Source organism: Cyprinodon variegatus, unplaced genomic scaffold, assembly GCF_000732505.1.
Source record: "Cyprinodon variegatus isolate N-32 unplaced genomic scaffold, C_variegatus-1.0 Scaffold315, whole genome shotgun sequence".
Lineage (NCBI taxonomy): Eukaryota > Metazoa > Chordata > Actinopteri > Cyprinodontiformes > Cyprinodontidae > Cyprinodon > Cyprinodon variegatus.
The window spans coordinates 423,326-427,660 of record NW_015150768.1 but is presented as its reverse complement, the minus strand read 5'-3'; positions in this window follow the sequence as shown (position 1 = coordinate 427,660).

The window sequence follows — 4,335 nt, the reverse complement described above, 5'->3', positions numbered from 1 at the left end:
CTGCACCAGCCTACAAGCTGCTCCACCTCTTCTCTGTAGTCCTGGTCATTGTCGTATGCAAACTTCACGATGTCCTGTGTCATCGCAGTAAACAGTAGGGGGCTCAGGATGCAGCCTGAGCCTTTGCTTTAGGTTGATGACATCAGAGGTGTTCTCTCCAACTGAGGAAGTCTCTCGGACTGACTGAAGTCTGTTTGTGAGGAAGTCTAGCAGCTAATTTCAGAGGGGTGTATTGAATCCCAGTTTACCTATCAGATGCTTTGGGAAGATGGTATTGAAAGCTGTACTGAATTCCAGGAACAACATCCACACATGGGTGTTCTTCTCTTCCAGGTGTGCCAGTGAAGAGGGTAGGAGATGACGTCCTCAGTGGGGCAGTTCCATTGGTAGGCAAACTGGAATGGGTCGAATGTTGGAGGCACACTCAAGACAATGTGTTCTTTAACCAGCTTTTCGAATATTTCATCGTGATGAGAGTCAATGCGGAAGGCCGGTATTAATTAAATGATGTGACCTGAGGCTTCTTTGGGACCGGGATAATGGTGGCAGACTTAAAGCATGCTGGCACTATGGATTGGTCCAGCGATGTGATAAAAATGTCTGTGAGGACACCAGTCAGCTGACTTACACACTCCTTGAACACCCGCCCAGGTATGTGATCAGGGCCTGTGGCCTTTCTTGGGTTGACTCTCCTCAAGGTCTTTTACACATCAGCTGTGTCAAGGTTGAGTGCCTTCTCTTCCTTTTGTGGAATGGCTTTCATTGTTGGAATGCTGTTTAGTGCCTCAAACCTTCCAAAGAAGTTGTTTAGTCAATTTAGGACATCAGCATCAGAAGCACCCACTGGTGGAGAGGGTGTATTGTAGTCTATGATCCACCCCATCCCTTGCCACATCCTCCTGGTGTTGCTGCCGTCGTGAAAGAGATCCTGGATCTTCCGGCTTTGGTTCTGCTTCGCTGATCTGATGGCATGGTTCAAGTTGGCTCTCTCTGTCCTCAATGCCTTTTTATCACCAGAATTGAAAGTGGTGATGCTGACATCCTCAATGCATTTGTTGATGTAGGCTGACACAGTCATGGCACACTCATCTATATTTATTTTGCTGTCATAGGTTGCTGCAGCTTTAAACATGTTTCAATCAGAGCATTTGAAACAGTCCTGGAGTGTCTCCATGGCCCCCTCAGTCCACACTCTGAACTCCTTCACTGTTGGTTTTGTCCTGATTTGCTGGGGTCTGTATGCAGGAATTAGCATGACAGACAGGTCATCTGATGACTTGAGTTGGAGGCGGGGGGCTGCTCTGATTGCATCTTTAATGTTAGAGTTGGCTAAATCCAGAGTGTTCTGTCCCTGAGTTGCAATGTCCACATGTTGGTAAAAATGAGAGGTGGTCTGTGGGGGTTTCTTATTAGCTTTGCCGTTAGTCCACCTCTGCAGTCGCTCTTTCGCTGTCTGGCACATCGTTTTCTCTGGCTTTCACCCTAGCATGGCCTGTTCCTCTGGCCTGTTCCTCTGGCCCGCTGCTTTGGTTACATTCATCCAAATTATACCACAGCTTTTTAGATGGTCAAGAGTCACTGTATTTAAGAGTCCAGAAACAAAATTTTGTGACTGAAGCTCCAGCATGAGCTAGCAGTTGTAGATGCAGGATAAATGCCTAATTTGTAGTGGTCTAAGCGGCGTATATTGCGTTGTTGTCAAGAGTTGTATCAAGCCGCTGCCTACAGGCCATCGTGGACATGCCTTCTAATGTGCTCGTGAAACGTCATCAGCCTCAGCCCTAGTACTGTTCCAATTCACAATAACACAAGACAGAGAAAGACTAAGTCCCCGGATGTTGCTCTGCCAATATTTCCATTAAGACAGTTAATTAATTCAGTTATGTAACACACTGAATGTGCATGCTATATTCACATATTTGGTATCACTAGATCAGCACAACCTAAGCACAAGATTTCTGACCAAGCTACTGCAACATAAATTAAAATGCATTGCATAAACACTGAGTTTTGGTATGCCTGCTTATTTTAAGCATGCGTTCATATTTCTCTAAATGTGGTACACATAAATTTTTTCGAATAGGCAAAGCACCTTCCTGACCACAAATATGCAAAGTTTCAAAGCTGCAAGTGTTTGCATTATTAATCCAGATAAGTTTATATGTCTTAACTCTCAAAAGGCCAGGCTATATTTTAGCTCCACTGTAGGTTTCAAGTATACAAAAATATGCATTAATTTTACAAAGTTAGCAGTATAACATTTAAACCCAAGAAAAAAACCATTTCATACAATATATGGGAGACCTTAAAGATATGGAAACACTTTGTTATGTTTTGGTCTGTGGGCTCGAACACTAAAGCCTTTTTTGACAGTAAATTGCCTACTAGTAATTATATTGTATTTATTGTAGCTTAATCTGTTAAAGGTGCAGAGACCTTTGCCAAGGGGAGGCTAAAGCTGGTTATAAAGTATGCACTGCAGTTGTTGTTTTTTTGTTTTTCAATTAAATGCAGAGCTGTCTGAGTGGCCCTCTTTGCCTCAGGAGACTTTAAGTCACTTTTAATTTAACTTCTTAATAACTCTCCTTTTTGGTTCTCTACTATGCTAGTCTGGTGGTAACAACTAATTGAACTAAGGCTATTAAAACTATTTTTCAAAAAAGAAAAAAAACCCAGAAAAATAAAATGTATCTGCCACTTGGTATTGAATGCTCTTTTAGATTTACAAAGTTAATTGTAGCAGTTCTGCATGAGTGAGCAACAAAACCACGTTATAATCGGCACAAATATACAAATGACTACCTTTGAAACTGTATCTGTGGTTTAACAAGGACTTTAAACTATCTGTTTTGTTTCATGTATGTTTAACATGATCTTAAATCATGATTCTTTCCAAAATACTGTTGTTGAATTTAATTCAACTGCCGCAATATCAGAAATTTAAAGAGTATTATCCAGTGACTCAAGGTTGTCATTATCCCTTTGGCTGTTGCATCTTTTTCAACTCACCTTTTCCTTCCCTTAAAATATCTTCTATTAAGCTTAAAACTACTATGTTGCCTGCTTCTCAATATAAATGATTATTAATGGCTGTCAGTAGTACATTGTGCATTACCATTATTCCCCATGATTGTAGTCCTTACAATTACTTGTAGTATTTTTGATAATATATTTTGCTTTTTATGGTAATAATCCTCCAGTGTCAACAGAAAACATGACTTGATATATGGAGCAAAACATCAATATTTTCAAAATAAAAACAAACTATACTTTCCCACAGCCTTTGCTAACAAATAGACGCATATATTCAAACATCCGTGCTTTCTAGATAAAAGGTATAGTGGATGAAATTGTTTGACGTTTGAGTTTTGGGCGAAGATCTTCTCCATTGTCATTACTTACCTACTTTTATCAGTAATCATTCTGCATAAAATTGATAAATATTGACATAAATTGATTAATACATTTTATTGAAATAGATATTTATCTATGATTTCACTGAAGACTCCTAGATGATTTGCAGAGACACATTTTCTCTTTACCCCATGTAACACAAAATCTATTTTTACTTGAATTCTTTACTTATCATCTTTAATGTAAGTATATTGATGTGCATAATTAACCACAGTGTTTCTGTCATCAAGTAATTGTTAATATATGAAAAATTAAAATGTTTGGAATATACCACTTCAGAGTATTACTGTTGCCACCATCTGTATTAGAGGGAAAAATGGTAGGGGTGGCCACAGCTCTAGCACTAGCTCCGCCTCTGACTGACTGACTGACTGACAGACAGACAGACAGACAGACAGACAGACAGACACTTTTGACACAATGGCAGCCCACTGCTCTCCAAGGCGATGGGTTAAATGCAGAGAAGTAATTTCATTGCTCAGTATTTGTGACATTGTAATGACAGTGTAATAACAATAAAAAGCTGAAAACTAAATTTAAGCAATAAAAACATTTTAATCATTACTTTTACATTTTTGTGGACCATATCCCTGTGTTTTGCTATAAAAATAAAAAATATATATTTACAGTAAAAAAAAACAAGCAAAAATCATAGTGAACCAAAATTGCATTAAAATAGTACAGCTGATATCTGCGTTGAACTTAAAGTCCCAATGTGTAATTTTCAGTGACATCTACCAGTCAGTCGAGACCATTTTAGTGTAGTTCACATAGATAATTTCATAAACAGTTTTTTATCAGTCTGTGTAGGATTGTATTTAGGTCTACTGTGTGATGCTAAGGCATAAAGACTAAGACTTTCAGTACTTAGGTGATATATATATATATATATATATATATATATATATATATATATATATA